Source organism: Protopterus annectens, chromosome 11.part0 (assembly GCF_019279795.1).
Source record: "Protopterus annectens isolate FY-2018-M chromosome 11.part0, PAN1.0, whole genome shotgun sequence".
In the NCBI taxonomy this organism is placed as follows: Eukaryota; Metazoa; Chordata; order Ceratodontiformes; family Protopteridae; genus Protopterus; species Protopterus annectens.
Genome location: NC_056745.1, coordinates 1,064,920,396 through 1,064,943,515, shown reverse-complemented (window position 1 = coordinate 1,064,943,515; position 23,120 = coordinate 1,064,920,396). Strand labels below are relative to the sequence as shown.

The 23,120-nt window shown below is 38.6% G+C and overlaps 1 protein-coding gene across 1 annotated transcript in view; it reads left to right on the top strand.

The window, feature by feature from the left end:
- The first annotated feature begins 597 nt into the window (after nt 1-597).
- The window catches only part of CYREN (cell cycle regulator of NHEJ), a 99,892-nt gene continuing 77,369 nt past the window's right edge, over nt 598-23,120 (top strand). The window contains exon 1 of the mRNA XM_044088412.1: nt 598-972. The gene's annotated coding sequence lies outside the window, so the exon portion shown is untranslated. The remainder of the gene's footprint in view (nt 973-23,120) is intronic.

Here is a 23,120-nt window from a genome sequence, read left to right as displayed (position 1 = left end):
GGTTAAAATTTGTCTCTAATTTGACCCTGCGTCCCCCATTATTTTGTCCAGATTTTTTGTACTAAGAAGTATGCAGCACAGTTAAGCAGTATGTCCTGGTGGCCTGAACAAGGTCCACACTGGATTACTGTAATACTGTCTTGGTTTACAAATCTAAATTAACATTGGCATGATAACAAGTTTATATAACTACATTATGACGTTTGTATAATGGCGCTTTCCCTCCGGCCTCCGCTGAAAAAGGGCAATGCTGCACAGTATGACTTTTCCGGTAAACAAATGATTTTATTTAAAACCATCGCTGCATTGTTACACTCACTCTGGGTTTATAAACTTGGTGGGGGTCTAATCCATTAACCACACGGGAAAAAGAACCCGGGTAAATTCTGTTTACTTTTTATTGCCTGAACATCATTCAAGATTACACCAGCGCAATAAACAGCTAGTCATATACAAACGTGAAAGTGTTTTTTCTTATCCATCACATGTAAATATAGGTAGAGGAGCAACACCATAGCAGGTGCCCAAAGAACTACATAACCCATAATACGTATTCCCACCACTCCCTAAGCCATTGTAAAACCACGTGACCGGACTCTATCAGGGGAGGAGTTTTCATTGCACGCTGTGTTTTAAAGGTTTTCGTGAATTGAACTTTCGTATTGTATGTTATTAACAATGTAAATAACGATTTGAATTGTGTACTGAAACGGTAGTACTTTTCAGAAGTTGCACTGCTGTCAAAGCTCACATATTTAAAATCGTGTGACTCCCTTCCCAAAAAAACAGACCATCAGCTGCTCCTGGCGCCCCTTTCTAGTCCATAGTTAGCCGAACCCAAGTGTTCCCCTAACCTCTTCGCTGGCTGGGCTGTGCCCCGCTTCTCTTTCTTCGTGTTGGCATGCAGTGAAGAGTCAAACTACAGGCGTTCAGGCAAGAGTTGAGACGAAAAGTGACAAGTTAGCGTTGAAGGTAATAAATGAGCGTTTAATGAAGTGCAGCATTCAGCTCAGTTCGAAAATGGCTTTCTGTCATTGCATAGGTTATCTAATCAAGTTGTACAGAGTTTTTTTTTTCAGACGCTACAATGTTTACAGCTACCTAAGTTTACACTTTGTCATCTGCCCAAAGTGGGGCACAGTGACGGTCCAAATAAGTGACGTCAAGAAGTGTCATTCCTTGCATTTTGTAGATTTTTTTTCCAAACATGATGCAAACGTTCGAAAAAATGTTCAGTTAAATATTTTTTTGCAAGAAAGGGTCAGTTTTAAAGATGATAACGCAGTAATTCTTAATAAACTAAAAACGCTTGAAGTGATAGATTATAGCAGGAAGTACTAAAGTGGACAAAATGTACTAAAGTACACAAAATAGACAAATGATAGCAGGACCTATTAAAGTGCGAAAAAGAACATGAGATGTAATGTAGTGGGCAGGAAATCACCTCTCAGACAGAAAACGTTGGTAAAAGGGCCTGTGGAGGATTTGAACATAGGAGGTGACTAGGTTATTGGCCCTGAGGCCCTTATCGAAAGAAAAAAGTAGTGCAGGACGAAGTGGGAGACAGAAAAGACTGACCAGGCTAGGAAGGAATACTGGTTGGCTAACAAAGAAGCTAGGAAAGAAGTTGCAATAGCAAAGAATAGGGCATTGGAGGCACTCTACCAACGGAAAGTGACTCAGTAAGGGGCACAAAGAAACTATATCAGGTTGCATGGCAAAGACCGAAAGATAAAGAAGATAGTCAGACACCCTTCATAAGGGATGCCAGCAACAACCTGCTCACCAGCCCAGAGGACATCAAAGGCAGATGGAAGGAGTATTTCCAGCAGCTGCTGAATGAAGAAAACCCCACAGAAGCTGTACTGCCCCAGAAACAGCCTACAATGGAAGAGGAGGAGCCCACCCTAGAAGAAGTAAGAACAGCACTAAGGAAGATGAAGGCAGGGAAAGCAGCAGGTTCAGATGAGGTCACAGCAGATATGATAAAGGTGCTGGGGAGAAATAGCTCCTGAGAGTACTAATAGCAGTGTGGAGAGAGAGGCTTATCCCAGATGACTGGAGAATAAGCATACTCGTGCCAGTGTACAAGATCAAAGGAGACATCCACAATTGTGGGCAGTACAAAGACATCAAACTCCTATCACATTGCATGAAAGTTCTGGAGAAGGTGATTGATAAATGGATAACAAGAGCAGTAGAATGGGAGATGAGCAGTTTGGATTCAGATCAGGATGCAGCACAATTGATCTGATGTTTGCACTGAGACAGATACTTGAGAAGAAGCTAGAGATGAGGAGAGAATCCAGCTGGGCATTCCTTGACTTGGAGAAAGGTTATGACAAGGTCCCGCGAAAGCTGATCTGGGCAGTACTGCTGTGGTTTGAAGTCCCAGAAACATTGGTAGAATTAGTGCAGGCTATGTACAAGGACCCAATGACTCAAGTACAAACAGTGTTCGGCCTCACAGGGGTTCGTAGTTGGTGTGGGTGTACATCAAGATTCAGCTCTGAGCCCATTGCTGTTCATACTGGTGATGGACTGCATTAGCAAACAGGTTGGAGGAGACGCTGTATGCAGACGAGGTGGCAGTGCAGGCAGACTCTGAGCTAGAACTTCAGCAAAGGATAGGAGAATGGAATGTAAATCTGAAGGCACATGGGATGAAACTAAGCATAGATAAGACTGTGGTAATGGCAGCAAATTGGGGAAATCAGAAGAAGCTGAGAATAGAGATAGAAGGGAAGATAATGGAACAGGTAAACAGCTTCAAGTATCTGGGAGGAGTAGTTGAGGAGAAGGGTAATCTGAATGAAGAGGTCAAAACTAGAATCAGAGGGGCTGCAGCCAACTGGCATAGAGCATCAGGGGTAGTCTATGACAGAAGAATGCCAAAGAAGCTGAAAAGTAAGGTGTACAAGACAATGGTGCGACCAGTACTGCTGTACGGTACATAAACTTGGGCAGTAAAGGCAGAACAGTTGAAGAAGCTAGAGGTGATGGAAATGAAGTGCCTAAGAAAGGTGATAGGATGCACACTGTGGAACAAACGAAGAAATGAGGACATAAGAGCAGAAGCCAAAGTAGCTCCAATTGCAGAAAAGATCAAAGAGAACAGATTACGGTGGTTTGGGCACGTGTAGAAAAGCAGAAGACAATCTGGTGAGGAAGATTTGTGACAGACAGGAAGAAGGTAAGAGGAAGTGAGGATGTCCAGCAAAGAGGTGGATGGATTGTATGAAAGAAGACCTGGGACAGTCAGGCATGAGTGTTAAAGAAGGCAGGAGTGTGGCACTGAATCGAGAGAGTTGGCAACAGTTAACATGATACCCCGACCCCATGTAGAAAACTGGGAAAAGGGGGCTGATGATGATCCACCAGAACTAATAGAACACACACAAGAGACCTTGATTTAATGGCTCATTTTTCAAGGATGGCACCTCAAGAATATAGCAATAGTTTATTATCCATAGGGGAAAAAACATATAAAATATGCAGCTGGCCACATAAATACAGGAGAATAATTAATGAGAGGAAAAAAACTGTGTCCTAGTTGAATCTGATCTGTATCCTGATCCAGCCCTCAAAGCAGGCATCACAGTTTCTTCAAGAAATGGGATCATTCTGGCATTGCTAAAATGTTGCAGCTTTCAGCACATTAGCAATGTAAGTCTGAAAAGACAGCATAAATAAATGGTGTATAGTACAAGTCCACAGTTCAGATAATACTGAGCTGTACTCTGCTTTTGTGCACTTCTCTCAGTCAGTACTTTGCCTTTGTGCACTTCTCTCAGTCAGTACTTTGCCTTTGTGCGCTTCTCTCAGTAAGTACTCTACTTTTGTGTGTTTTTCAGTTAGTAGTTACTCATATAAGACAAAAAGTAGTAACACTCTACTCAATCTGCTGGCTGCACAGTACTGCTGCACAATTTCCCTTGTTCTTGCACCTTGCAAAAAGCCAGAGTATCTTTAACTGAGATGGGTGGAACGTGGTGGAGCTATGCAGGGGCTGCACATCATGGCATGGGAGGAAATCAGTAGTGTTGGAAGTTTGTTCCTCTTCTTTATTTATTTATTTTACATTTGTTTACCAGGGAAGTCTGACGGGACATAGGTCCTTTTTCAGCGGAGGCCCGGGGAGAAAAGCTCCAGTTAGAATACAAAAGTTACAAATGATCACAAATAACACATGAGAGATTACAGAGGTATTTACAAGAATAGATGCATAATGATAGTTTAAAACAATTTTTGGATATAGTTATTTACTACATGAGTTTATCAACATATGTCATTAGTATTCAACTACTAAGAAAGTTAAAACAGTTTGTAAAAATGTTTCTTTTTTCCAAATAGCAGCACATCTAAACTATACTAATAACAAGCTCCAAAAAACTGTAACTTAACTAAGTACATGGACCAAGCCTTCTGGAACACTCCTTCCAATCATATTTCACATTTCAAAGAGCCAGAAGAAACATGCAGTTGTTGTTCAGAGATTGTTAGTCAGCATATTTCTATTATACTGTATTCTTTCACAAACACCAAGGTTATTCCTTTTCCTTTGGTTCAGAACAAAGCAGCAGTATAGGCTTACCCAGTTTGTAACATTTGGTCTGAATAACAGAAATCTGGTTGGTCAGTTGTATTGCCTGATACAAATCTACTAGAGAGATTCCATCCTGACAGTTATATTTTTGATATTTCAGTGTAGGTGTTCTTTTGATTTATCCTTGATTAATAAATCAAATGTGTCTACTTAAAAAATAAGGTGTAACAGATCTGGGTCTAGGCTACTTCAAATAACATCAGATTATTTTATCTTCAGATTTACACTGAGAAATAACTCAGTGGGATAGACATGAGGTGTATGGGAAATGAAAACTAGATTAGAAACAAACCTACTGGCTGGAGTGGTTGAGCTGTAGCACTCACTCCATGCAGTTACATTCATAATTATCAATTTTCTAGTACGTATTTTGTACTATTTTATTAATTCCCTGCACATAAAGCATAGCAAGTTTTGAATCAAAAATACTACAACTAAAAACCTTTTCAAAATATTATTCTCATCCTGGAAACATCTTTGTTATCCATGCCATGGTGAGCCATCAGTTCTCTGGCATGTAGGACATTTACAAGTCTAAGATGTACCCAAGTGATCTTTAAATCTCATTACCTGAAGTGATTGTGCAGTATTTTCTCACACATTATCCCCTTTCTCATTGAGAATGAATGCATTTCATATACATGTCTATTTGACATCATGTCACAAAGGTCAAAACTTGACCTCCCTGAATCTTTCTGTATATAACAGCCATTTTGCACCCATCCCACTTTTGTTCACATCCACAAGCCAGTCTGCAACATGCAATTCTGTCTTTTTGTATTCACATGTATTAAAATCACGCCTTTTGCATTCTGTTGGTTTTTAATCAGAATCTGCAACATCCTGTTATTATTATTTTATTTTACATATTTCATGATAAATGCCAATTGAAGTCTGGGCTACAGTATTCTGAATTACATTAAATAACCTTTACTGCTTGTTTCCTCGGGTAGTAGTAGCACATTTTAACCAACATGTTACAATGAACATGTCACATTACCCTTCAAACTGATGTTTGAATACTGTCAGCTGTGAAGCTATTTGACCAAACCTCCATGTGGTACACATCATGAAATTTTCAAATATATATCCTGTGTATGTTTGCAAAAGTCAAATACACACATCTTGTGCATATTATAGAAACCATTTACACATACTGACATGGAAATCATAAGCACATGCTGTACATATCGTAAAAAACTGTCTGGTAAATGTGACCATAAAATATCACCATTTCCTATTAATGGAATTCTAATAAACTCTTGTTGTGCCCTAATACCACCCATTTGTTGACCAGGCAGGAAATATTGCTTTTTCTGAAGTAGTCTGAAAGCAATGTCTAGTTGGCAGATGAGAACTGAGGGAATCAAACCCTGTACAAGAGGAACTGAAATTCACAGTTTTAAGCCTCCATGCCAACTGTCAGACTTTTTGCTGATACCCTTTTCTTTAAGAACTAATTAATCCATTTATTAGAATTACTGTAAAATACAACTACAAACCACTAAAAGTAGTTCATACTTCCTAATTATCCCCGATACACAGACAGAAAAAATATTCTTTATGCTGTCTGATGCATCCTATATAGCTCTGCAAGTAGTTGTCCCATTTTTGTCTCATGATTTTGAAGTATTCTCCAATATCTTCCTAAGTTGTTGAATGTAGGTTTCCCTTTCTTATTGTCCCTAATTAGTCAATTAACCAAGTAATTAGTTAGTCCTATTTTACTTATATTTTCCCAAAATGTTCATAAGTGAATGCTAGGCTACCCTGAAGGGCCATTTTAAACATAGATAATTACCTGAGGTCAGAATCAAACCCTGTATCTTATGTTTATAAGCTGAAGACTTTAACCATTATGACAAACCCACCCTCTCAGACGACTTGAGAATTACTAATAACAGACAATTGTACTCGTTCAGAAAAAAATCTGAACATGAAAACTACCTTTAGAATCTTATCATATCTAGTTTTTTGTAGTTTCAGAAAAAAAAATGGCTTTTTGTATGAAAATTCACACATCTTTGTGTAAGATGATCTGGATACTGTCACAATACAATAGTCACCATTAGTTTAAAGCCATTACCAATTCCTTTTGGTTGCTATCTCTACATGAATGAAGATTTCCATATTCTATCCATAAATTTACCAGTGTTGAAATTCTTTTGCAAAGTTCATGTCAGTTTTTCTTCACAGACTATGAAATGAACATGAAAGCATTGTGAGTTCCTGATATGAAATGAATACTCTTACTGGAACTTGCTATACACTACCAAACACTCAGTCTCTTATGTTTCAGATTAGCAGTCACAGAATCGTACCTTGGATCTTCTGGTTTACATAGCTTGAATATTTCAGTTGGTTTTCATGGCAAACACAAAAATTTTGCAACTTTTAAAAATTCCAGCCATTTAACAGCTTTTCCTTGTTTGCCTCCTTAAATTATAACTCTACAGGTAATAACAGAATCAACTGAATGCTTTCCTATTACAGCCTTTCATTTTTTCCTCGGCTATTACTGATTTATTTAACTGTAGCTAGAATTTAGAACAGTTATGACTTTGCTATCCTCTTGAGTGCAACATGCATGAAACCACGATTGCTTTTCACTCCACTCAGAAGTCAGTTAAGTGTTTCCTATGGTCAGTGTATAATTCAGTACATAACCTTGTCTTTACGTCTCCACCCCATGAAAGCAAATTATGAAATGTCCATTTTTAATACCATATATTTGTATGAACAAACTTGTCCCCCTTGTAATGCTGATTTTGTAAATCTACTGACAGCCAGGCACACCTCCAAAAAAATTACTCAAGAAGTCTTAACAGTCGCTGAAACTCACAACATATGCTCATCCCTTAACAAAATGCTACTAGTTCCCCTAAATCCCTCCCTCATGAAAAAAAAATCATGTCCCTGTCTCGATAGTACAGCCATCGAAGTCTCCTCCCCACATTTTATGGCGTTCCCATCTTTACTAACCTTCAAGTAACACAAAAATCAAAACTTTAAACAATGCTGTAACAAAGTTGCTAAATTTGCAGTAAATATCCCTTCCAATCATATTTCACATTTTAAAGAGCCAGAAGAAACATGCAGTTGTTGTTCAGAGATGGTCAGTCAGCATATTTCTAATGTACTGTACTCTTTCACACAGACCAAAGTTATTATCTTTCCTTTGGTTCAGAACAAAGCAGCAGTGTAGGTTTACCCAGCTTGTAACATTAACATTTTCCTGGTCTGAATAACAGAAATCTGGTTTGTCAGTTGTATTGCCTGATATAAATCTACTAGAGAGATTCCATCCTGACAGTTATATTTTTGATATTTCAGTGTAGGTGTTCTCCTTTTGATTTATCCTTGATTTAATAAATCAAATGTGTCTACATAAAAAAGAAGGTGTAACAGATCTGGGTCTAGGCTACTTCAAATAACATCAGATTATTTTATCTTCAGATTTACACTGAGAAATAACTCAGTGGGATAGACATGAGGTGTATGGGAAATAAAAACTAGGTTAGAAACAAACCTACTGGCTGGAGTGGTTGAGCTGTAGCACTCACTCCATGCAGTTACATTCATAATTATTATCAATTTTCTAGTACGTATTTTGTACTATTTTATTAATTCCCTGCACATAAAGCATAGCAAGTTTTGAATCAAAAATACTACAACTAAAAACCTTTTCAAAATATTATTCGCAACCTGGAAACATCTTTGTTATCCATGCCATGGTGAGCCATCAGTTCTCTGGCATGTAGAACATTTACAAGTCTAAGATGTACCCAAGTGATCTTTAAATCTCATTACCTGAAGTGATTGTGCAGTATTTTCTCACACATTATCCCCTTTCTCATTGAGAATGAATGCATTTCATATACCTGTCTATTTGACATCATGTCACAAAGGTCAAAACTTGACCTCCCTGAATCTTTCTGTATATAACAGCCATTTTGCATCCATCCCACTTTTGTTCACATCTACAAGCCAGTCTGCAACATGCAATTCTGTCTTTTTGTATTCACATGTATTAAAATCACGCCTTTTGCATTCTGTTGGTTTTTAATCAGAATCTGCAACATCCTGTTAGTATTATTTTATTTTACATATTTCATGATAAATGCCTATTGAAGTCTGGGCTACAGTATTCTGAATTACATTAAATAACCTTTACTGCTTGTTTCCTCGGGTAGTAGTAGCACATTTTAACCAACATGTCACAATGAACATGTCACATTACCCTTCAAACTGATATTTGAATACTGTCAGCTGTGAAGCTATTTGACCAAACCTCCATGTGGTACACATCATGAAATTTTCAAATATATATCCTGTGCATGTTTGCAAAAGTCATATACACATCTTGTGCATATTGTAGAAACCATTTACACATACTGACATGGAAATCATAAGCACATGCTGTGCATATCGTAAAAAACTGTCTGGTAAATGTGACCATAAAATATCACCATTTCCTATTAATAGAATTCTAATAAACTCTTGTTGTGCCCTAATACCACCCATTTGTTGACCAGGCAGGAAATATTGCTTTTTCTGAAGTAGTCTGAAAGCAATGTCTAGTTAAGTGGCTTGCTGAAGGTGACACCGTTGGCAGATGAGAACTGAGAGTATCAAACCCTGTACAAGAGGAACTGAAATTCACAGTTTTAAGCCTCCATGCCAACTGTCAGACTTTTTGCCAATACCCTTTTCTTTAAGAACTAATTAATCCATTTATTAGAATTACTGTAAAATAAAACTACAAACCACTAAAAGTAGTTCATACTTCCTAATTATCCCCGATACACAGACAGAAAAAATATTCTTTATGCTGTCTGATGCATCCTATATAGCTCTGCAAGTAGTTGTCCCATTTTTGTCTCATGATTTTGAAGTATTCTCCAATATCTTCCTAAGTTGTTGAATGTAGGTTTCCCTTTCTTATTGTCCCTAATTAGTCAATTAACCAAGTAATTAGTTAGTCCTATTTTACTTATATTTTCCCAAAATGTTCATAAGTGAATGCTAGGCTAGATGCCCTGAAGGGCCATTTTAAGCATAGATAATTACCTGAGGTCAGAATCAGTCCCTGTATCTTATGTTTATAAGCTGAAGACAGAGGATTTGAGAATTACTAATAACACACAATTGAACTTGTTCAGAAAAAAAATCTGAACATGAAAACTACCTTTAGAATCTTATCATATCTAGTTTTTTGTAAAAAAATGGCTTTTTGTATGAAAATGCACACGTCTTTGTGTAAGATGATCTGGATACTGTCACAATACAATAGTCACCATTAGTTTAAAGCAATTACCAATTCCTTTTGGTTGGTTGCTGTCTCTACATGAATGAAGATTTCCATATTCTATCCATAAATTTACCAGTGTTGAAATTCTTTTGCAAAGTTCATGTCAGTTTTTCTTCACAGACTATGAAATGAACATGAAAGCATTGTGAGTTCCTGATATGAAATGAATACTCTTACTGGAACTTGCAATAAACTACCAAACACTCAGTCTCTTATGTTTCAGATTAGCAGTCACAGAATCGTACCTTGGATCTTCTGGTTTACATAGATTGAATATTTTGTTGGTTTTCATGGTAAACACAAACATTTTGCAACTTTAAAAATTCCAGCCATTTAACAGCTTTTCCTTGTTTGCCTCCTTAAATTCTAACTCTACAGGTAATAACAGAAACAAATGAATGCTTTCCTATTACAGCCTTTCATTTTTCCACTGCTATTACTGATTTATTTAACTGTAGCTAGAATTTAGAACAGTGATTACTTTGCTAACCTCTTGAGTGCAACATGCATGAAACCATGATTGCTTTTCACTCCACTCAGAAGTCAGTTAAGTGTTTCCTATGGTCAGTGTATAATTCAGTACATAATTATTTTCAGGAGACATGCCTACCTTGTCTTTACTTCTCCACCCTATGAAAGCAAATTATGAAATGACCATTTTTAATACCATATATTTGTGTGAACAAACTTGTCCCCCTTGCAATGCTGATTTTTTAAATCTACTGACAGCCAGGCACACCTCCAAAAAAGTACTCAAGAAGTCTTAACAGTCATTGAAACTCACAACGTATGCTCATCCCTTAACAAAATGCTACTAGTTCCCTTAAATTCCTCCGTCATGAAAAAAAAAAAATTCAAGTCCCTGTCTTGATAGTACAGCCATCAAGGTCTCCTCCCCACATTTATGGTGCTCCCATCTTTACTAACCTTCAAGTAACACAAAAATCAAAACTTTAAACAATGCTGTAACAAAGTTGCTAAATTTGCAGTAAATATCCCTTTCAGACCCCATCAGTGTGTAGCACTTAAAGCCTAAATTGGTTAGAACTACCCCATCAACTAACATATACACAGCTTCTTACCTATATTATCCAAACATTAACTGGGAGAACTACTCAAGTACAAACTCCCTTGCCCATCAGTTCCTAGAATTTATAAACTCAAATGCCCTGGATCAACTGGTCAACACCCCCACCAGAGGTGAAAACATATTGGACCTGGTCATCACCAACATGGGTGACCAGTGTTCCACACCGGAGGTCAACCCCTCGCTTGTTAGATCTGACAATAAACTAATCACTCTGGATATCCACATTCCGCCACCACCCCCGGTCAAAGAAACCACTGTGAAAAACTTTTCAAAAGCAAACTTCATGTTACTTAAGACCGAGGTGGGAAGTTTCAAAGCCCCCATGCTAAAGGATAACGCTGTCCAAGCTGCAAAATCCTTTACTAATGCACTCTACGGGCACCTACAAGAATGCATGGATCATGCTATCCCAAACAAAACCAAGACTCACTCCTCCAAGAAAAGGAAACCAGTCTGGTGGACCCCTGCAATAAACAAGCTATACAATAGAAGGAGGAAACTAGTACAGAAAAGAGTAAAATCCCAAGAAGGGAAGACATCCCTGATCAGTATCAGCAAGAAACTACGTTCCCTCATAAAATCATCCAAGGCTAGCTTCGAAAGAAAAATTGCCATGGACTCCAAAGATAACCACAAGGCATTCTTTAGCTATGTCAAGAATCTTAAGTGGCAATTCTCAGATCTGCTCGGAGTTAGTGCAGAATGGCACAAAATACACTGAACCAACTGATATAGCCAACATCCTGGCAGACAGGTTCAGTACAAACTTCACCCCCCACTCACCCCCAAAAGGGGGCCCATAACTATACCAGAAGAATGTAGTGCCCCTGAAATCACAGACACTCAGGTTAAAACAGCCCTCTCCAAAGCCAAAAACACAGCACCAGTGGGACTGGACGGTGTCCCAGGCTGTGTCCTACACAAGCTCAAAGATGAACTAACCCCTCACTTAAACGCACTGTTTAAACTCAGAGTCTCCACAGGCTATGTGCCAACAGAGTGGCGCACAGCAATGGTTACTCCACTCCACAAAGGTGGAGCCACAACGGACCCCGGGAACTATCGCCCTATAAGCCTAACTAGCTTGATCTGCAAAGCTATGGAGCGCATCATCATGGATCACATTAACAGAGAGATTGGAAACCTCCAAAGACTGGACCCTACCAAGTTAGGCTTTGTTAAGGGCAGATCATGCCTCCTAAACCTGGTGGACTTCTTTGAGACAGTTACCAAGGCTATTGATGAGGGAAAGGTGGTCCACACAACCTACCTAGACCTTGCAAAGGTCTTTGACACCATTCCCCACTCAGGTATTATAGACAAGCTCACCAGCCTGAACATAAACCCCTACGTCACGAGATAGGCTGCCAACTGGCTCACGGACAGAACCCACATGGTAAGAGTTGCGGGAGTTAGGTCTGACTCTAAACCGGTTACAAGTGGCATTCCCCAGGGCTCAGTCCTAGGACCCCTCCTGTTCGCATATACTTCTCAGAGGTACAGGCAAGCACAGGAGGACTATGGCTGTCCAAGTTCGCAGACAACTGCAAATTAGGGGCTATAGTTGACTCTCCAGCTCACACAGACATCCTCCAAAAGGGTCTCACTGAGACCATGGCCTCAAGCTAAATGCCAAAAAGTGCATAGTCATCCACTTTGGAAAAAACAAAGTACCCGCAAACTACCACATAGGTGGTAGCCCCCTAAATACGGAAAACGTAATAAGGGATCTGGGGACCCAAGTAGGTAGTAACCTCTCCTTTGATAATCACATTGCCAAAGTGGTTAGAAAATCCTTCTATGTGGCCCACCTAATCACAAAAGGGTTTGCATCCAGATCAAAAGAGGTCATTGGGCCCCTCTGTGCATCACTTATCAGATCCATCAAAGAGTACAATGCCCCATTTGGGATGTACCTTACAAGACACCTGCAACAACTGGGAAGACCACAGAAGTACCTCACCAAGAGGATCACTGGCCTCAAGCAGATGCTCTATGCAGCTTGACTGAAGAAACTCCAGCTGTACTCTATTGCATACTGCCTACTCAGAGGTGATCTCTGCCTGACATACAGGCCATCTCCAACCCAGAATTGATGGACATGCTCCACCTAAAGAAAACCATATCCCCTCGAGCCACACACTCCAGGGATCTAAACCTCACCACAACAATAAATAGGATGTGCTGGAGGGATAGATTCCTCTCCCAGAGACTGACTTCCCATGCTCTGGAACAAGATTCTAATCTATATTAGGCAGAGCTCCTCACTAACCCAAGAGAAACCTTGACGAGTGGATGGGAAACAGAAAGTTTACCCCAGGGATCCCTTCAATGGCTCTGCTGGACAGAGGCAAAGGGAACTAATCTAAGGGGGTGGCGAAAGCCAACACATTCCGGCTAGGCTTATAAATGGCTTCGGGCAGATAGCCTAGTACCTACCTATGAACCTATAAAATTGTCCAGCATCCATTTGCTTGTCCAGCACTAAATAAAATTTTACACAACTATGCTCCCAGTTGGTCGTTATGATCCATTCACCAAAAACCCATCTGTCCACAAACCTATCAAATCTGCTGGACATTGTCTGTACTCATACTATGTTGCTAAGGCCTGGAACTCCTTACCTGTATCTGTCAAGTCAGTACCCTCCCTCCTGTCCTACAAAACCAATCTGAAAGACTTCCTAGCCAAAAGCTGGCTCTGTTCTTGCTCAACACCAGGATAAATTATACCCCTAAATGTGAACAAACGCCTATTCATACCTAAAACCTCTTTAATCTCCATTGTTCACTCATTTCCTTACTGCTCTCAATTTCCATCCCCTGGCTTTCTCTCTAAATAATACCATAAGCTTGCTTTTCACTCACTTCATATTATAATTCCTGTTTGTGTTATACTAACTTATTTTTAATTTCTCTGTAAACAAGCTTAGATTTGTCTAAATATCAAATCATTGTCATGTAACTTGTATCTGTTTATAACCGATGTTTCATATTATGTCAAATTTGACATAATTAAACTGTAGTTGCTTTTTGTGTTATTTTTAAATATTGTCAAATTATTGTTCTTAAAATGTTTTGTAATACTTTGGAATTTTTCTCCCTTGGCCTGTGCTGAAAATGGGCTGTTACCCAGTCAAATTTTCTTTGGGTTACCACCTGTCCTCACTTTGTGAGGGACAGTTCCTCTTTAGCAGTTATGTCCTGCAAAAAAAAAAAAATAATAAAAAATGGCAAATTCCCTGAGATTTTAGGACAAAAATACTAAGTTTTCTTTAATAGTCACATAAAGTAGTTAATTTGTATCTGAAACACCTTAATGCTATAAGAAATAGCATAAGCAACTCAAATGCTATAAAATAAGCTTTTATTTTGGCAAAAAAGGGAAGTTTTGTCCTTTGCACTGGCCGTGGTTATCTTTTATCTTACAAAAGCTCAGATTTCTGCAAAATAAGTCCCACTTGGGCATTTGAAAAGGGGGCAAGCCTAACTTTTCTGTTAATCAAATGTCAATAAATAAATAAATCTTAAGCACTAAAATGCTATATGAAGTAAAACTTAGAAACCTACGTAAACCTTAGGTTGTCTTCTCCAGTATATGCGGGTGGGGCGGTAACAGTCTGTGTATGTCAGTGTATGTGTGTGTATGTTTATACATGCTTGAGGTTATACTTGCATACAACCCTACACATACTTTTTACATCAAATGCCTGAAAAAAAAACGTCTGTTAAAAATATTAGAACAGTTTCCACTCAATGTACATTTTTTCTGTGTTTGATTATTAGTTCTGTCATTAAACATTGTAACATTAATAGTAAACAAAGATCCAGACTGTAATTTTGTAGGTGTAAGGAATTGAATTTAACACCTTGTAATGTCACATTTAACTACCCATGAGATTGACTTTCTTTTAAACTCGTGAAAAGTTACTGGTGGTTTATAACTGCAACAACATTTGGCATATTGCCTAAATCTGGAAATCATTATATGCAAATGACTGGGGAAACTTGGAAGGAAATAATTGTTAGCTTAAATGTTTACTTTGTAGAATTAAGATGGGCCTGTCTAAATATAACTTTTTAAATAATGTCGCTGCATATAAATCCTGTGAAAAGAAAGAGAAGGTTATTGCAATTAAAGCCTCTTCCTGTGCAACTCCTTTTTTTTTTTTTTTTGCTTCTCTTCCCTCCTTATCTCCCTTGCTTCAAAGTATTGCCAGTTTCTGGGTAATACAAATTTCTGTCTGTCCTCCTCTACTTCCCCATGTCCTCCCTTTAATGGAGTATTTATGAGGCGTTCCAGTTTGTCCTGGGATTTAACTATAATACGTTGTGACCTTTAGTCTATGCCTATTGGACAGATACATTTTTAGTGGTAGATTTTCTTTATTTGCTTTTTGCTGGTACAAGTGATTCTTTACAGTTGTAACCTGGGAGTTGTTTTTCTGCTTAAATGTCTTGCTGAGGCACACATTATGTAGAGATGAAGGGAATTATGCTGAGAAGTTTATGTATATTTCAGGCTTTTAATGTGCCAAGTAGTCTAATCCCGTGGTATTTGTTGTGACTATAACTTTGCATTGCATGCTGCTGCACCTTTGATTTCACATTGATCTAGTTGTGACCATGGCAACGCATCAGGAACAAAGCAGCCATTACTATAGGTAGTGAAATAAAATTGTGTTGCAATGCCTAGTTAATGTTTAGCCTGCCTTATGTAAAGTTTGTCATAGCCTGACTTTGGATGTGTAGTATGGGTCTTCCTTGCAAACTGAGACATGTTCTAGCTAGTGATTTGAGAAGATTATAGGGAGTGAAAAACATTTGCAGAATATAGTTTATACAACATCCTGTAGCTTAATCGTGGCATACTGCCCATAACCTTTCTAACAGTGATTGACCTACACAACCTAGCTTTTCCACCACCAGAACCCAACATTTATTGGGTCTGTTATACCCCCAAAATGCATACTTTAATTGTGCTTTTTTTCCAGTACCCCACCAACTTACCTGTGCTGTTTTTAGACTGGTCCTCTGTAGTTACCAGCACTCTGTTTGCCTTTCCTCTAATTTAACTTTCTGTTCATGTCTCTCTACATTGATGAAAACATTAAGTAGCACAAACCCACGACATGACCCTGGTGTGAGGTCATCTCTCATACTATTCTTATGAGAGAGGTCAGTTTTCCTTCACTGTATAATGCTTACTTGTGAGATAGTTTAAATTCTATACTGTTGGCTTATATTCAAATCAGAGACCACTATGGGCACAATGAGAAAGACCTAATTACCATCACTCTGAATTGCACTCAAGCACTATTGCACTCAGACTTGACAACATAAAAATTCTCCCTAGCAGCCCATGCATCTCATTGGCAGAGGCATTTACACACACACACACACACACACACACACACAAACACAGTTGCACTCATCGACAACAAATAAGTCTCCCCTGCAGTCAGTTATAGTCACGACACGAGTACACTCTCTCACACACACACACACACACACACACACACACACACACATATACACAAAACTCCACCCTCCACCCCAACTTCTTCATTGATCTTACCTACAACGTAGCTGATTCCATTGGAGTGAGTGGATGACTGACCTCTTTTTAATGGCATTAACTTTTTCATCTAACTGCACTTTTATGCTCCTGAGTGATTAATTACTCAGCAGAGTACCTTGGGATTATCTAGCATTTCCAGAGGAGAGCACATGGCTAATTTTAATTAGCTCCTCCCCCAGATTGTGACAATGTCATGCAGCTTTGCCCATGAGACTGCCATCCATGCTGAGGCCCCCACTATCAAGAAACTTCAGCAGTACACTGATCTAGAATTGGAAAGGCGTACCTTGAGGGGTTAAATGGCCATGTTAAGGCTTTCTTTTTCCATCGTTCTTCATTGATCATATGGGTTACACAGTGGTGCTTTGAAGCACTAAGACCTTATGCAGCACCAGTAAGACACATGAAATGCCAGAGGTGATTAGAATTTAGACAGCAGCAGCTTGCCTCTGTGAGGTTTTTTTTTCTTTGATTATCCAGTCCTGCAAAGAGGCATCTTCATTAATATAAACAGCTAAAAACATGGTCTTTTTAAGATGTAAAAGTAATGCAGACTGAAAAACAGATAATGTAGCTGCCTTGGCTGTGGAATTAACTAGAACATTACCTTTAAGGACATCAGCATGACTCATTTGTTAAGTATTAGAGGGGTCTGTATTAGATCACCGAATGCTTAAAAAAGTGAACCGTGATTAATCGACCCTATGTAAGCGAAAGCTTACAATGTCGAAGTGTCAGAACAGCGATTTTTTTTTTTTAAGGGAAAAAAATCACTGTTCCAACAACAAAAAAATAAAAATAAAAGAACAATTTCAAACATTACATTAAGTGGGGGGCTTTGCCCCCCACACCCCCCCTACTTAAATATACCAACTCCAAGACTGCACTACAGTGCCGAAAATGGCAAAGTACCGAAGCAGCCAAGCAAATTCTTTCCTAGGGAAAGAATTTGCTTAACAGCTGCTTCGATATTTTGCGTTTTCAGCCTTTTATGTTCGACCAAGATGCATTTGATAGAATGCGTCTTCGGTTTGTAATATAGACCCATATTAGAGTTAGGGTAACTGGCTGTAGTAGAAGAATGTTGTAAGGCCTCAAGTTGTTCAGCAACATACGACTCTTTTTTGAGTACTTTCTGAAATGGAATAGCTCTTTTGTTTTGATAATTATCTGTAATCATATACAATCCTAAAAGTGTAACATGAATCAGTATAGATGTCTACGGGTTTACCCTTTGCAAAAGTGTATGCTCTTCTTTTCTTGCCTTTTTGAGAGTAATATTCTCAGCTACCTTTGCCAAATAAATGGAATGTAAGTAATTATTTTCAGCAAATTTGTAGAGAGTGTATGCAGCATAACTTGCAGTTAGAGGAGCATTATTATTTTTTGGCAAGGACCATTAACTTAAAAGCTTAAGTTAGGATTTGCAATAGTGGCATACAGGGATAAATCCTGAGATCCAGATGACCCAAGACTGATTAGTGGCTGACAAACCAAAATCGACGAGTGGTTTAGGCACTGGAAGAGCCGAGCAGCTTACACTGGCTTATGTATCCTAGGTTTAGAGAGATAATGGCCACATTCAGCTTGTTTGTGCAAGCAGATTTTTCCATGTTAACAATGCTTACCAATCCAAAGTCGATGACTCTAGGTCTCAGGGTGTGTGAGCACACGCTATGTGGAGAGCGTGAGATGGCCCCTTGGTGATGCAGGTGCCCAGTTCAGCCATCAACGGGGGGGGGGGGACAAGTCCATTCAAGAGGGAAAAAGCAATGTCTGAATGCATGATGATTACACTGTCACCTACCTCCCATATGTTGAAGGAGGCCTGATCCATTGCAGAATTTGATGGCAGGCACCAAAGAGAAAAAAAGAAGTCAGTGTTTTCAAGTAGTGTGTTTTGATGCTTTTAATAAAGCACTGTTAATCAATCAACCAACCATTTGTTGGGTGGCACAGTGAGCAGCATTGTTATCTCACAGCAAGAGGCCTCCGCTTCTGTTCTTGGTTGGGGAGGCTTATGTGTGGAGTTTGTATGTCTTCCTTATGCTTGTATGGATTTTGTTTGCAAACTCTATTTTCCTTCTGCATCTGTTGATGACTGTAAATTTTCCATGGTGTTTGTGTGTGAGAAACAGATACATAAAAAGGACTGTCATTCTACTGCTGTTGCCTATGTGCCTTGTAAATACTGTAGATGGCAACATTTGTTTCTGGGGGTCACTATAGGAGTCCTGTACAGCTTGGCAGCTTAGGATGGAATAATTTGTTAAATGGGTAAGTGAGCTGGGTCATAGATCCTTTTCAGCCACAAGATGGACTACAAGGCAGGGGTGATTGCATCATATAAATATGTGTCCAGTTTAGTAGCCAATCATTCATCAGAATATTTTGTGAGATGGGAAGAAACCGTTATAACTGGAAAAACCCATGCAAATGCAACACATAACAGAAATATATGGAATAAATAAGTCAAAAGATAAACAAGAAAAAATTTAAATAATTCATAAAAATAAACTGAATGGACAATAAATGCAAAATGACTTTTGTCAGCAAAAATGTGAATGAAAACATCACCAGAAAGAGTTGGATAGGTGTATGAAATCAAATTAAATTATTTAAAAAAAAAACCACTCTAAACTGATCAGACTTGCCTTCACCAAAATACAAATATTCAAAGCACTACAAAAGCAAGCCATTGTGGAATACTCCGTCCTCCAATATGGAAGAAAGTTCCACAGGTGCAGGATCTGATATGCAAAACAGTGGTATCCTAAAATCTATAAGCAAACCTGAGGGATCAACAGCAGTCACTGGACAACAGTGCAGTACCTTGGGAGGGCAATATCGCACTGTAAGCTCCATCAAGTAAGTGAAACCCAAGTCACATATGGACAGATTTGCACCACATATTTACAGATTTTATGAAAATGGACTAGGAGCCAATGCAAGCTCTTCTGGACAGGTATAATGTAACGGTAATGTGGTATACCAGTAAGTATCCTAGTGGCAAAAGCTGCAGTCAGTCAGTCTTGATATTGTGAATGCCCAAATGTTGGAATTACAGTTGTCCAGGTAGGGAGCAGCCAGACTGAGAGATAAGATTCTTCATCCTGGAGAAAATCTTTAGATGTAAAATTGATAATTTCACTTAGCTGACATTTAGTCCTTAAATGTCAGTGAGTTATCCAGAATCACACACATTATATGCAGTTTACTAATAAACTCAAGTTTATTACCACCACAGGAGAAAAATAAAGGAAGTGGTACAGCTAAATAATCTCTCAAAGTAACAACTGTAGCGCTCAACATTATAGCACAAGAATTCTAGGCAAAGCCAAAATCAAAAGGGACAGATTTTAAATATTGCTCTTATAAGCTTAGAAAGTTGATAGAATAACAGGTGTTACATTGACATGCATTTTGTGAAGGATATGATGTCTGAAACTCATATGTCTGTCATTATTTTGTGACTTCAGTCCTCTGTGAGTTGCCAGAAAACCATATATGTTTATGAGAAAAAGACCAAAAATGTGAGGCAAAAATGTAAACATTCTGTGAAAATTTGGACAGTTGAGAGGTATATAGCAAGAGCTGCCATGACCTGAGTTATAGACATATTTAGCTTCAATTGATTAAGTGTAAGTTGCTGATGAATGGCCTCCGAGTCATCTGTAAGGAAATATAGACTCGCCATCTTGTCCTGAAGAGAGCAGAAGTAAAGCTGGGTATGCTTATTCCCTCCTTCTAATGAGTCAGTTTTTTTATCTACTGCAACTTTAAGAAATCCTTACATTGGCTAGCTCTAGTCATGTGATCGCTGCAAGTTCAAGTGCATATTCAGTGGGCAACGTTGTTTATTCAGTGTCGTTTTCAGTAGTTTTAACTTTGAACACCAAGATCTCTATTTTGCAGGTATGTACACGCTTCAACTAAAAATGCTTCGACTATTTTTTTGATGCAGAGGTGTTTACCGATCATGAGCAGCTAATATAAATATGCTGTGTATATATATTTTTGTATTTGTTGATTTATGATGTTTAATGCATTTACTGACAGAACCAATCTTAAAGTCTTTGAAATAGCTACTAGTTTATTTATGAGGAATTTTATTTTGTAGTTTAGGAGAAGTCTAAATTACATAGTTCACGTCTATATTTTATGCGTTCACTACGAACGCTAGTTTGTATGCCAAGGGAAACTTTTTCTTTAAACAGTATTGCTGCCATATATAAAGTTTTGTTTTTATTCGTAAGTTAGTATTGTACTCTCAGTTCATTTTTTTCATATTTGATGATTTGTGACATTTGATTTTTGATGTATGTATTTGACAATATATACAACTTTATCTTATTAGAGATCTAGGATTTGCGCTGCTTTTAATAACCTATATTTTGCTGGAAATGGACATTATGAAAGCTGTTTTAAAGGGATATTTGTTCAGTGACCGAAATGTGTAGCCATAATGAATATTTTGTTTTTTATTTCTATTTTTATTTTTCAGTAGATTTGCTACTTTGCTGCAAAGTGTTTTATTGACTGGATGTCGTGATATGTTGTTACGATTGACTGATTCTAGCTTTTAAATACATTGTTGTTTATAGCAGTTAGTTAATGGTCTGAAGAAGCAGAATACTATCTGTGAAAGTGCTAACCATTTTTTAACTAATAAAACCTTTTCTGTTTACAGTGTGGATCGTCTGTACAACTGTGTTTGGAAGGGGTCCTTTACTTTGTTGGATTCCAAAATTGCATTATTCCCAGATTAATGAAATGAGAATGAATGCAGATCATTTTTGTTTTCCTGCCGTTGTATGCTACAATGCAGACTGCTTGTTCTTTCCCTTCACTGCTTCCTGTGTCTTTTCTGGGTTTTTTTTGTTTGTTTGTTGCCCATTTCTAATTGTATGCATGAGAATTACACTGAAGTCAGAAAACTGCAGTGGCGTTAAGGCCCAGTCCAAGCCTTTTTAATACAAAATAGGTTAGAGATTGTGAAATTGTTTCCATAGCTGTAGCTTAAGGAAAAGCCTTCACTGCTGGGCATTATATGGCTAGATGTAGGCTTAATAGAATTGTTACTTGATAGTGTAGAAACATGGAATGCTTTGCAGGTTCCTCTCACTGTGTTGCTGGCCTAGGCCAGACAAAATGCCAGAAGTGGCCCTGTCCACAATGCGTAACCCTAAAATGAACACTTTTAAGGGTTTGGGCACACAAAATACCCCTCTGAATTTGTAAAAGGTGCAATAGTCTGTAGCAGAAGAAAAATAATGAACAGTATATTTTTATCTTGGAGTGAAGACAGGACTTGTTTGTTGGGAGCTGGTTCTCTCTCCCTACCATTGGACTTTCAGCTGTACACATCTGTAAAATTTCTTTCACTACGTGGGTTTATCCACAACAGAACTTTTTTCTAAAACCTAATGTGTGTATGAACCATTTTGTAAGTAGCCTGCTCTTTGATAAGATTTGGATCAAAGGATCAGAGAGTCATAGGAGATTACTAGGCTATTTACCCAGATGTCATTTCAAGCTTAGCAATTTCATCCCAATATAATGCCATAGAAATTATAGTTAATACCCAATATTGCATTTAGTAAATGACTGCCCATGTCCAGAAGGGTTGTGGGCACTATTCTTGGTAAGAATTTGCTGTGCCCCATCCACTCATCCAGGTTCCTTTTGAGCAGTATCATAGAGGTGCTCTGTTTCACATGAATAGGTAGCCTATTCCAAAGGTGTGGCAGTCACTGGGAGATAAATCTGTCCCCCCATCATGTCCTATTTAAGTGGAAGGCCGTATTTAGGTCTCTGGAATGGGTAGCCCTAGTCCTGTTGGATTTACTGATATGCAGCAAGTTCATTAGGTTTGGGTCTGAGATTGTTCTCTAAGCTTGATAAGTCTCCCCTAAGAAGTCTATATGATACAGAGTAAAGTGACAGGGACTTTAGTCAGTCTGTGTACAGCACGTGCTGGAGTCCCTTGATCTTCTTTGTTAGAAACCTCTGAGGTCGGTCCAATTGCTGCAGGTGCTTTGTACGGTACATACCAAATGGGGAGTTATACTCAGTTATGGGCTGGATTAGTGCTGAGTATAGAGGGGTCATAACCTCTATTTCTCTCGAGGCGATGTCTTTACTAATCAGGTGTGCTACGTAGAAAGCCTTCCTTACAACAGTAGACACATGGTGGTCGAAGTCAACTTGTGAACCCAAGTCCTTTACCACTTTGTGGGTACTTAGGGTGATGTTGTTGATTTGATAGTGTGACAGGACGTTGTTTGTGCCGAAGGGAATGATGATGCATTTCTTTGCATTCACTTTGAGATTGTGACTAAGACCCAAGTCGTTGGTCTGTGTAAGATCCTGCTGGAGTATGCTGACATAATTTGGGGATTCATTAATTGCATTCAGTTTGCAGTCAGTCAGCCACAACCCCTTAGTTTTGACCTGAACTTCTGAGAAGTACATACCAAACAGTAAGGGGCCCAGCACTGATCCCTGTGGCACCCCACTAGTAACAGGTCTTC